General features: G+C 45.7%; 1 long non-coding RNA gene across 1 annotated transcript in view; it reads right to left on the bottom strand.

The window, feature by feature from the left end:
* Positions 1-8,367: 8,367 nt before the first annotated feature.
* LOC104870793 overlaps positions 8,368-12,609 on the bottom strand; it is a 20,884-nt gene continuing 16,642 nt past the window's right edge. The window contains exons 3-4 of the long non-coding RNA XR_782629.2: positions 10,726-10,894; positions 8,368-8,726 (exon numbers count right to left, since the gene is read on the bottom strand). This is a non-coding gene — a long non-coding RNA (uncharacterized LOC104870793). The remainder of the gene's footprint in view (positions 8,727-10,725; positions 10,895-12,609) is intronic.

Here is a 12,609-nt window from a genome sequence, read left to right as displayed (position 1 = left end):
GAGGTCCCCGCGGCCGGCGCCCCTGCCTGCCAAGCCACCGGGCTCTTCCGGCCACTGGAGAGCTTTCAGCCTTGACCTTGCGCAAGGTCTGTAATCGGCTGGGAATTTTAGAGTCAGGACCTCTGGTACTTTCCAGCGCGTAGGGAGTCGTACCTGAGGTTAAAAACAAGGGACGGGGGAGGAAAATCAGATTAAAAAAAAAAAATCTAGTCTGTGATCCTTAAGGTAGGATATTGTGTTTAAATCTTTGCATAAAGCACTTGCAAATGTTCATGGGGCGATATTTAAATAACAGAAGACATGGCTTCATCAGTTTGTACTTTAAAAGCTTTCCTAGGAAAGAGATAAAGGGTAATGCGGCTAATACAGGAAATGCTGATAAAGTGTGGAAAAGAAGGAACGCTTACGCCGGCCTCACCCTCCGACTAGAAGCTTGGGAAAACAAGCAAACACAAAATAAAACAGCTGAGAGGCGCAGAGGAGATAAAAAAGGGTTCCTCCTTCTCATCCGTTCTCCCAAATAGAAACTAGGAGGAAACACGAGGACCCAAGTTCGATCCCCCTACCAAAAAAAAAAAAAAAACCAAAAACCAAAAAACAAAATCAGAGGAAAACTAAGATTGCTCCAAAGCATGTTGCGGGGGGCACTTAAGAATTCTAACATTGTAAAGATATTCAGGCAGAATTTTCCAGGCAAAGCTAGAGGAGGAAATAAACCCTGCAGTGTAAACTAAAGACTAGTGCAGGTTTAAAATAAGTCATTTTAAAACATAACTGCAAAAGTGACCCAACCGAGACTTTATGTCAAACATCAGATAGGACAACAATTATACGGTGATGCCTATAATCCCAGCACTCGGGAGGCTGAGGCAGGAGGATCTCCCTGAGTTTGAGGCCAACCTGGGCTACATAGTGAGTTCAAGGCCAGCCGGAATTACAGAGCAAGACCCTGACTCTAACAAAAAACAGGGTGGTGGTGGGGGTTTACCTCAGTGGTTCCAACGCCTGTCTGGCAAGCACTAGGACCGAGTTCCATCCCCGGTACCAAAAACAAAACAAAACAAAAACCCCAAATATACGTAACAGGCCTTCCCACAGGCAAATGAGACAGAAAAGTCCTTTGAAAGTGTAAAGCATTCACATCTGTGGCAATAGTATCGTGATTTAGGAAAACAAGGCTTCTCCGTCCCACTCCTTTCGTTTACCTTAGAGTGTGAGAGTTTATTTCCACCCAACACACCAGAGATGCCTGATGAGCGACAGAGTATGCACAAAATCTGGTTTTCTATTTCTTCTCTTACCGTTCCGTATGACAAGATTTGTTTTTCCTGGTTGTCCCTTAAATACGGTAATGGGAAATTTCATAGCCATAGAGAGGCTGCCTCGTGATTCCCCATACTCCTCCCTCCCTTCAACCCTGCCAGAACCTGGTGTGTTTCGCCCACTTCACAGACAGACAACTTTAAGGCAAATGCCAGACATTATTCCAGTTGAAATTCTTTTTCGTTTTTTGTAATTCAGGCTGGCCTTGAACTCTCCAAGTAGCCCAGGCTGGCCCGGAGCTCCCAGGATGCTCTGCCTCAGCCACTGGAGTGCTGGGATTATAGGCGTGCGCCACCACACCCCTCTGATTGATGTATTTAAGATTTTTTAAATCTAAAGGCACTATATCCAGGCATGGTGGTGCACACCCATAATCCCAAAACTCTGGAGACCCAGGCAGGCGATTGCTATGAGTTTGAGGCCAGCCTAGGCTACATAGTAAATCCAAGGTCAGTTTGGACTGCATAGTCTCAGAAATAACAAAAACAGCATTGGGGGGGGAACAACATTGGGCATGGTAGCATATTCCTGCTTGGGAGGCTGAGGCAGGAGGATCGCTGCAAGTTCGAGGCCAGCCTGGGTTATACTCCCCCAAAAAGCAACAACCCCTCATAAAAGTAATGACAACAACAACAACAACAAAACAAAATATAATCTAGAGCACTGCATGATCTCACTCTTTTTCCTCAACCTCAAACTAACAGGTTGGATCTAGGACCCAGGATTTAGGTCTAGAAACCAGGACTCAACATCACAATCAGTACCAAGAACCCAAAACCAAGACCAGGATCTAAGAACATAACTAGGACCCAGGAACCGAGAGGACCTAGGAAAAAGACCTTGGACCAGAACCAAGACCTAGGATTCACTCAGGACCTAGCATTCAGGACTAGGACCCAAGACAAAGACCCAAGACCCAGGCCTGCAACCAGACCCCAGGCCTCAAGATCCAGGATGGGGATGCTGGACAAGGGTGCAGGACCAGGACCCAGGACAAAGACCCGAGATCACGGAGCAGGACGCAGGACTCACAGGACCCAGGACCTGGCATCAGAGCCCAGGAGCTCCGGGGATCCCTCTGTCTGAAAAACTGCACAGGTCCTGAGTTCCTTTCTTATCCATTCTCGCCAGAGTCTAATGGCTCAGTTTTCTGGCCCAGATTTCAGGGTCTGAGAACAAATAAGGAAACTCATGTAAATATCCTTCAAGACATGGCTGGGCATGGTGGCGCATGCCTGTAATCCATCCCAGCACTCGGGAGGCTGAGGCAGGAGGATCACTGTGAGTTCGAGACCAGCCTGGGCTACATAGTGAGTTCCAGGTCAGTCTCAACTACATAGTGAGACCCTGTCTCAAAAAACCAAAAAAACCAAAACAAAACAAAACAAAGATCCTTCAAGACGTTCGCCTTTCCCTCACCCTTAGTGCCGCCTCCATCCACCTGTGGTATAAATTTACAGCGTCGGTCGCACTATTGGGCAAGGCTGTTTTACAGGGGGGCGTTCTTTGCAATGGAAAGGGTAAGCAAAACTGAGTTAGGAACAGTTTATGTTATTACCTTCCGGGTAAGCGTACGTTAAGCCAGATAATTTTTCACAGGCTCTGAAAACTCTAGGACAAGTGACCATGGCTGTAAGCCCAGAACGAAAAAAAGCAGATGTTTTCTTAATACCCATTTAAGGGAGGAAAAGCAAGCGGAGGTAGGAAGAACCTGTGACTAAAGGGACAGCAGAAACACCTGTGTGGTACCTTATTTGGTATAATGATAGGACAAATGATTCATGTGACTATAGATGTGTGTGTTTCCTCGCTTCCCCCAAAGTGTCAAGAATCGGCTTATTGAGTTTTTCAGCAGTAAAGAATTTTAGAGATTGCAATCTATCACACCTTACTCCCTTTCATGGATGAGAAAATAAAGTCCTAGAGTGGCTCTGAGATTTGGCCAGAGTTGAAGAGCTACTCAACAGCACTGTGGGTGGTAAGACACAAATATAAAAACAGATGCTCCGACCGGGAGTGGTGGCGCACAGCTGTACTCCCAGCACTCGGGAGGCTGAAGCAGGAGGGTCGCTGCCAGTTCGAGGCCAGCCTGGGCTACCTAGTGAGACTCTTGTCTCAAACAAACCAACCTATTTCACCTGTCAGGTTTTGAGAGAGAAATTACAAAGTATCTGCCGTCATTTTAAGGAAACAACACAAGCGATAAAGGTAACCAGCCTACTATTGCCGCTAGTCTTGGAATTTTAAAATATTAAACATTTGTTCAGCCCGCCTGCCATCGTGAAGGAATCATCTGAGGGTCTTTTGCTGGTGACATGAGTCTTATGCATCGGATATTTTCACGCCACACAGTTCAGCGTCGCCTGCCTGGCTGGGGAATGCAGAGTTGGTCACCAGCCTCACTGCTGGTGTTTGTACCTCCGTCCTTTGTTTGTTCTCCCGCCAGCCCCAGATCCGGCTCCCCGCACCCCACTCCAGCCGTGCGCAGCTGCCAGGCAGGTACACGGTGACAGGGGCAGGGGACGTCCCCTGCGGACGTCCACTTCCACCCTTGAACTCCCACTTTCTTTCCGCGGCTTTCAGAAGCGCGCTTTCATTACCCATTTGTTCCGAGTCCTTCCTTTCTACGGATAAGAACCCTGGAGCCCAGAGAGGTCGGGGTCCTGCTCAAGGTCACCCCAAGTACCCGTGGCGGATCCGGGCCCAGAACCCGGGGCTGCACGTGGCTCTGTTGTCAGATCTTGGTTATCGCGAGGGAGAATCAAACCAGTTGGCTCCCCGGGGGTTTCTGCCGAAACCACTTTCATTTGTGGGTGGGTTGAGGATTTTAGCAACGGGATTTCTTGGTAGATGGGGGGAGAAATCCCCACTGGGAATACATTTACAATGAAAAGCTGTGGAAATGTATGCCTCTCTGAGAAAAGGTGTTTTAGCCTGATTCTTGGAGCGATGGCATTAGAAAGCACTCGTGGACTTAGCGCAGAAAGGTACCCACGCCAGCGCGAGGTGACCTGGGAGGAAAAGGAGGCTTCTTTTTTGTTTGTTCGGTTTTTTGAGACAGGGTCTCACTGTGTAGTTGAGACTGACCTGGATCTCACTATGTAGCCCAGGCTGGTCTCGAACTCACAGCGATCCTCCTGCCTCAGCCTCCTGAGTGCTGGGATTACAGGCGTGCTCCACCACGCCCAGCAAGGAGGCTTCTTTTTAATAAATGTCAGCACATACTACTATCATCGGGATATTGAATGGCACCCAAAGGTCCATGTGTGAAGGCCTGTGCTGCTATGGAGAAGTCTGGGAAGTTTTCAGAGGAGGGGCCCGTGAAAAGGAGTTAGGTCATCGGGGTCCTGCCCACAAAGGGGTCGTTGGGCCCTGCCTCTTCCGGTGTCTTTTTGTTTCTTCCTTTCCCTGGAGTGAAGGGGTCTCTTCAACCCTGTGCTCCGGCCAGTCCAAGAAAACAGGACTCACACAAATGCTGTATGCGTTTTTTCCTTTTCACTTTATTTATTTGGAACCGGGGATCGAACTCGGGACCTTGTGCTTATGAGGCAGGCGGTGGATCCACTGAGCCAAATCCCCGGCCCTAAAGTTTATCTTTTCAGCCTGCTATGGCGATACAGGACTGTAATCCTGGCACTGTGAGAGGCTGAGGCAGGACGGGTGCAGAGAGGGCCCCGAGAAAGCAAGCAGTAGCCGCTCGTTTTCCGATCGGTCCACGCGCAGGGCCCTGGACCTCCGTGGTGGACAAGTCGCGTCCACTCGCCCAGGGCTTTGCCACACGCGGATTGCCGGCCTCACCGCCTCAACTAAAACAAAGACGGGCTGAGGACGTAGCTCAGTGCGAAATCCTGAGTTCAAGTCCCAGTGACGGCGAAAATCCCACTTCACTTATTAAAGAGATACAGGGCCGGGGATTTGGCTCAGCGGTTCTGGCGCCTGCCTCGCAAGCTCCAGGACCTGAGATCGGTCCCCGGTAACAAAAACGAAAAAGAAAGAAGCACATGCATTGCAATAGTCGTCATATGAGGCGGACCTGTGGACCTTTTCCACCCCGACTCTGGGCAACCAGCCGGGAAGGTCTTCCACATTTGTAGGTCTTGCTGGTGAGAATCCACTCACCAGGAAACGTCTCGCATGAGAGCCATTCTTCAAGACTACACACCCGCTGTTAAAAAAGCCAGTGTGAAAAACCTGATAGAGCAGGAATGTTTTTGTACATTAAAAATTCAAGCCAGGAGTGGTGGTACATCCCCATAATCCCATTGTTCTGGGAGGCTGAGGCAGGGTGAGTTAGCAATTTCACAGCACCTCAACTCAAAGTAAAACACTGTAAGAAGGGCTGGGGTATAGCTCAGCACAAAGACGCTGGGTTCAATCTTCAGCACCTCCAAAAAGATTGATGCTTACTTTTTTCTTTTGGTACCAGGATTGAACTCAGGACCTGGGGCTTGCGAGGCAGGCACAGTGCCACTGAGCTAAATACCCAGCCCAGTACCTCCAAAAAAAAAAAAAAAAACGTACAACAGACCAACCAAATCAACATGAAATTTATGCCAGGCGTGATGGTGCATGCCTGTAATGCCAGCACTCAGGAGGCTGAGGCAGGAGGATTGCCATGAGTTTGAGGCTAGCCCGGGCTACATAGCGAGTTCAAGACCAGGCTGGAGTATATAGTGAGACCCTGTCTCAAAACAATAACAATAACAACTACAACAACAAAAAAATGCAAGAAGGAAAGGGAGTGAATATGAAACACATTTAAATTCTGGGTGGGGAAAAAAATATAACAGGCCAAATGGGAGCTCACTGCGGAAATGCGACTGTGGATTCTACGTCATATAATCATAAGGGTTGTTGTACAGCCCTCAGTGTGAAGGTTTGTTCGGGTGCAGAGGACCACACCTTTGTTCTCGAGACATCCGCCGGGGCATTTATGAATGAAGCACTGTGCTATTCTCAATTCTTGCATTCATGCGGAAAGAAAAGAGGCTGAGATAAAGCTCCTGCGAGGCCAGGTCCTCGGGACATGGGTGTTCATTGTGCTATTCTTTAAACTTTTATATAGATGTGAAAAATTTCAACATGGGAAAAACCATAGCACTCAGAATCTCATCACAAAACAATGTGGTCTTATTCCACCCTCTCCCTGTTATCCAAGAAAACTTCGTTCATGTTTAAATTTACCTCCAAATTTCAGTATAAACACAAATGCTGCTATTTGTGAAGGCTTAATGTTAGTTATATTTGATAATTTTTATATGAGGTGACAATGTTAGCTCTTTTATGCCCTATTTCCTTTCATTCTGTCCTCCCAATGTTATTATATAAAAAGTTGTCTTGAGATCCACAGTCAACATTTTCATGGTTAAAACTTGACATATAGGGCTCTATGTTGGTTAACAAAAGAGCACACAACAATGACAGTTCATTCATGATAAAACCTGTCCCCTGCTTTTTTTTTTTTGGCTGTGACAGGGTCTTGCAATGTAGCCCAGGCTGGCCTCAAGCACAGGTGATCCTCCTGCCTCAGCCTCCTGAGTACTGGGATTATAGGTGTGAGCTACCGTACCTGGATAAAACCTACCAATTAAAAAAAATCAGGACTTCATGAATTAATGGCTTTATTCCTTCCACTGCTTTCATTTTTATGAACTCCTGCGAAAGGATTCATCACCTAACAATACCAGTTCTGCGAAAGCCTGCTCTGCTCTGCTCTCAGATTTTCTCTTCTGCGACGGAGCAGCTGGTGTCCTGCCCGCCCACTGCGTCCAGGTCCTGGGTCCCAGGATTTCTCTGCCTCTCACACAGCTCTCAGGTGTTGGTTGAGAAGATGGCTCGTTCCAAATCCTGACCCGTGTGACCTACTTTCTTTTTTCTAAAAGCTCTTGGGGCATTCTCTTCTGTCTGATGTCCTGAAATGTCGCCACAGGACTCTTGGGTGTGCTACCCTTCCAGGAGAGCTCTGGGCCACTCAGTTCATTTGGGGAAGCTCTTCTTTGATTCTGGAAAAATCTACTGAACTCTTGATGGGGTCATTTTTTCTTCTTCCTTCTTTTTTACTGGTCCACCCTTCTGGGACTCTGTCAACTGAGATTAAGCTTCCACACTGACCATCTTTCTACTTTTTTCTCTGTAGGATCACAGTTCTTTTTCTGCATGCAGAGAGATGTCTTGAACATAACCTTTCAGCCTTTTTATTATTTCTTCATTTCTGCTATTTACTTATTTATTGTGGTACCAGGGACCGAACTCAGGACCTTACACTTGTAAGGCAGGCGCGGTTCCACTGAGCTAAATCCCCAGCCCTTCTGTTATTTATTTATAGTCATATGTGTGTGTATATATATTTTTTTTTTAAGTTCATTATTTTTTCTTTTTTTTTTCTTTTTTCTTTTTTGGTTTTTTGAGACAGGGTCTCACTACGTAGTTGAGACTGACCTGGAGTTCACTATGTAGCCCATGTTGGTCTCGAACTCACAGTGATCCTCCTGCCTCAGCCTCCCAAGTGCTGGGATTACAGGAGTGTGCCATCACTCCTGGCCTATAATGATTTTTTAAAATTGATGTTTAACTTATATATAATAAAGGACACAAACTTTAAGAGAAAAATCCCAATGAATGTATATGTAAATATGCGTATTGCACATCATACTATATGTATACATATCTGTTGGTGTTAACATTATTACATATTATTATGTGTTCATATATTTAATATTTATTTATAATTAAATTACTTCACTATACGCAGTGCTACCTTGGTTCTTGAACTTAGTTTGTTCTACAGTTTTGTTTGTTTGTTTGTTTGTTTTATTTTTGAGACAGGGTCTTACTATGTAGTTGAGACTGACCTGGAACTCACTATGTAGCCCAGGCTGGTCTCGAACTCACAGCGACCCTCCTGCCTCAGCCTCCGGAGTGCTGGGATTACAGGCGTGCGCCACCACGCCTGGCTTTGTTCTACAATTTTGGAAAAGATGGCCACATTTGAGTCTGTGATGGAAAGATAGCTGAGGTTGTGTTTGTCTCCCTGTGCAGAGTTTGCAAACAAAAACAGAATTTTGTCAGACACTTCTGTTTGCAGACCAAATCGTTCATAAACAAAAGCATTTGTGAGCTATCACTGTATTATACATTTCTTCTTACATATAAGTTACATGTTCCAGTCAAAGAATCACATACAGCACAGATAAAAGATGCACAGACATGCATATACTATGTAAATACACCCACATAACCACCACTCACAGGACAATGGAAGACATCTCCAGCCTTGTCCTCACAACTGTCACTTGTGTCCTTTTATTCTGGTTTTGTCCTCTATCAACTTTCAAGTGGAGCCGGGGATTTAGCTCAGTGGTGCCGCCGCCTGCCTGGCAAGCGCAAGGTCCTGAGTTCGATTCCTAGTACAAAAAAAAAAAAACAACTTTCAAATTAATCCTGCACTTTGGTGAAAGAGATCACGGTGTGCCTCTGAGTGACTGACATACTTCGAATCGGAACTTTCACCACTGACAAGCGACTAAGAGCCTGACACCGGCCTCACTCCTTCGCCCCTGTGCGTCGTGCTGTGGTTCTCACGGCCTGCACTCCTGTTCATGTTCTAGAACACGAAAAGCATTATTATCACCGACTCAAACAGCAGAGTGTTTCGCATTTCCCACCCTTTTCTGTGCTCTTTGATGCTTCTGGGAAATCCACGCTTCTTTCAGTGATCATTTTACTTCAGTTCCAAGACGTCTCTCTGATATTTCATTCAGTGCACGTCTGATGGCGCTACGTCTCAGTTTTTGTTTGCCTGGAAATGATTTCCTTTGGCTTGTTTTTTTGTTTTGTTTTGTTTTTTAGGTGGGGGACAGGGTTTCGCTGTGTGGTTCAGGCTGCCCTTGAACTCACTATGTAGCCCAGGGTGGCCTGGAACTCTCAGGAATCCTCCTGCCTCGGCCTCCCAAGTGCTGTTGCATTTATTTCTGGAGAGTTTCTTCAGTGGGTATGAAATGCTGTGTGGTCAGGTTGTTTTCTTTCTCTTTTGATTGTACAGATGATCTTCCATTATTTTATGGCTTCCATTGTTTTTAAGAAATCAGTTGTTGGGCTGGGGATTTAGCTCAGCGGTTCGGTGGCCTGCCTTGCAAGCGCAAGGAGCCGAGCTCAATCCCAGGTACAAAAAAAAAAAAAAGAAAAAAAAAGTCAGCTGTCATTCCAGTTGTAGCTTCTTAAAAATGTTTCTTACCTTAACTGCTTTTAAGAATTTCTTGTGGTTGGCTTACATTAGTATGAATTTAATGTAAGAGAAAATGAATTTCTTCAGATTTATTTTGCTTGAGGTTTTCTGAGCTTCTTGGATTTGTAGTTTGTCTGTCATTCTCAGACATTATCTTTTCAAATGTGGCTTCTACCCTATTTCTCTTTTCTTTCCATTTGGGACTCTGATTTTCACTTGTGATACCTTTTGCTGTATCCCACAAGTGGTAAGTTTGGTATTTTTCTCTTTTTACTGAAAGGTTTACTTGGCTACCAGTCTGTAGAGGTTCCAGTCCATAATCGTCTGGCTCCAAGGCAGGGTGTCAAGGCCGGCCAGCACTGCAGAGGAGAAACGGCTCATGGCAGGCAGAAGGCAGAGCCGCAACACACGACCACAGCTCACTCTGTCCCTTCTATCTCATCCAGGCTGCTTAGGGTGGGTGGCACTCACACCCTAATCCCAGTGCCCTCCAGCCTGGCCTTGTACCATGAATCAATCCCAGCATCACACACTCTAGATCCAATCACCTTTGAAAAAGCCCCACCTTGGCCGGGCATGGTGGCTCACGCCTGTAATCCCAGCACTAGGGAGGCTGAGGCAGGAGGATCGCTGTGAGTTCAAGACCAGCCTGAGCTACTTCTAGGTCAGTCTCACTACACGGTGAGACCCTGTCTGAAAAAAACCAAAAAAAAAAAAAAAAAAAAAGGCCCCACCTTATGACGAGGCTTTGAGGGGAACTGTAGACACAGCCATAACGCGTGTCTCAAAAAAAACGTGATACAAGAGGACAATGGAGCGCTCTTTAATGGGATTCATGCCTTTATAAAAAGACATGCGCGCTTGCTTTCTCTCTTCCTGCTCTCCGACATGCAAAGATACAGATCAGAAGGGACTATTTTGTGCTTTGACTATGAGTTTCCAGAAAGAGGCGTCACCTGTGAGCCAGGAAGCGGGTCCTCATCAGTCCTGGAACCTGCCGACCGCCTGGTCCCAGAATTCCCAGTCTCCGGGACTGTGAGGAATAAATTTCTGCTGTTCTAAGCCAGTCCAGGGATGGCATTTTGTTACGGCAGCCCAAATCGGGACCCTATCGGCAGTACCAATACGTGATACAAGATTGGAAATGCGGTTCAGATGAAACGGAAATTAAATCTTACCTTTGTGCTTCAGCCAGCCGGTTTCCCTCCCCAAAGGGTGCAACTCTTCCTGGGTTCTCATCAGCTTCCCAGAAGTAATCTTTGGGAAATGAAAGTGTGTGCGTCTAAGTTCCTTCTTTTAGCTTTTCTCACAAATGTGGCACACATTGTAGATTTTTCTTCATTTCACCTGGGTTGGAAATATTTCCACATCAATATATCAGCCTGCCTTATCATCATTAATATGACACTTGTATTTTATAGGCGTTCCAAAATTTACTTAACCAGAACTTTCAGATTTTTCCAGTCTCCTGCCGCTACATAAACAGTGCCGCAGTGCATACTGATGTACACGAGACTTTAGACGCATGCTGACTATTTTATGGTGTTGGGGTAATGTCAGTCAGCGTTTTTAGCACTGTCACAAAATAACCTGAGATAGTTAACTGAAGGGAGGCCAGATTTTATCTTGGCCTACAGTTTCAGAGGTTGCTTAGCCATGCTGCTTTGTTCCTGTGGCAGCCCAGAACATTGTGGCAGGAGCGCAGGGAGGAGGGAGAGAGGGAGAGAGAGAGAGAGAGAGAGAGAGAGAGAGAGAGAGAGGGGCAGGGAGGGAGAGAGAGAGAAAGGGGGCGGGTCCTAATAGCCACTTCCGGGCACACCCCCAATGACCTACTTCCTGCCATTAGGCCCCGCCTCCTAGAGGTGGCCTGCTCCCCAGTAGCTCCACAGACCTCTGGCACATGGGCTTGTGGGAGATTTTCCAGATCCAGTTAGAGCAGGGCTTTACAGACATTGTGTAGCACATTCTGTTAATATTGCTTTTATGGTTTCAGGGTTTTATGATATATTTAAAAAGGCCTTCTCCACTCAAAATTTATTTAAAGATTTGTAACATTTTTTTCTAACACTTATAAGGTTTGTTTTTACTTCCAAAATTTTTTATTCATTAATAATTAATTTTGGTGTAAAATCCAACTTTATTTTCATCCATATGGCTGTCCTGTAGTGCTGATATCATTAATGAATAACTCGTTTTCTTCCCGTGGGTTGAAAATGTTCTTTTATTAGATATAAACAATTCCTATGCATATAGTTCTGGACTCAGTCATTTTCCTTACACCTGTCTTTTTCACGCACTGACTTCCCACCCTTATTTTAGTTTTCTAGTATATTTTAATGTGTGGTGCATGAGTGACCCCTCCTTGCTCACTTGTTTGTTTGTTTGCTTTCTGAGGCAGTGTCTTTCTATGTAGTGCAGGCTGGCCTCGAACTCCCAGCAGCCTTCCTGTCAGTGCGGGGATTGCAGGCACGCCCCATTGTGCCACGATAGATAACTTGGGGGAGGATTTGTATTTTTTATGTTACTAAGCCTACCCATCCTCAAATACATTATACACTTGTAATAGCATTTAATCATTTATATAGGCCTTGCGTATTTTTATTTTTATTTATTTATTTTTGGTTTTTTTGAGACAGGGTCTCGCTATGTAGTTGAGACTGACCTGGAACTCACTGTGTAGCCCAGGCTGGTCTCGAACTCATAGCGATCCTCTTGCCTCAGCCTCCCGAGTGCTGGGATCACAGGTGTGCGCCACCACGCCCCACTTTACTTTTATTTTTGAAACAGAGTTTTGCTGTGTAGTTCAGGCTGGCCTCAAACTCCCAGCAGTTGTCTGGCCTCAGCCTCCTTAGTGCTGTACTACAGGTGTGCGCCCCCACACTTGATTAGAGCTTGCACATTTTGCGGTGAATAAAATGTCGTTACTTCTTGTTTCAGTTGAGGAAGGAAGTCGTTATATTTACTAACAAGCTAGCTTTTTTGTATCGAGGAAAACTACTGATTTCTTAGTGTTAATTTTTACCCAGCCATCTCACAGTATTTTCTTATTTGTTTTAAATATA

This window comes from Fukomys damarensis, unplaced genomic scaffold (assembly GCF_012274545.1).
Source record: "Fukomys damarensis isolate Sample0158 unplaced genomic scaffold, DMR_v1.0_HiC HiC_scaffold_24, whole genome shotgun sequence".
Taxonomy (NCBI): domain Eukaryota; kingdom Metazoa; phylum Chordata; class Mammalia; order Rodentia; family Bathyergidae; genus Fukomys; species Fukomys damarensis.
This window is presented reverse-complemented; position numbering and strand designations above follow the sequence as displayed.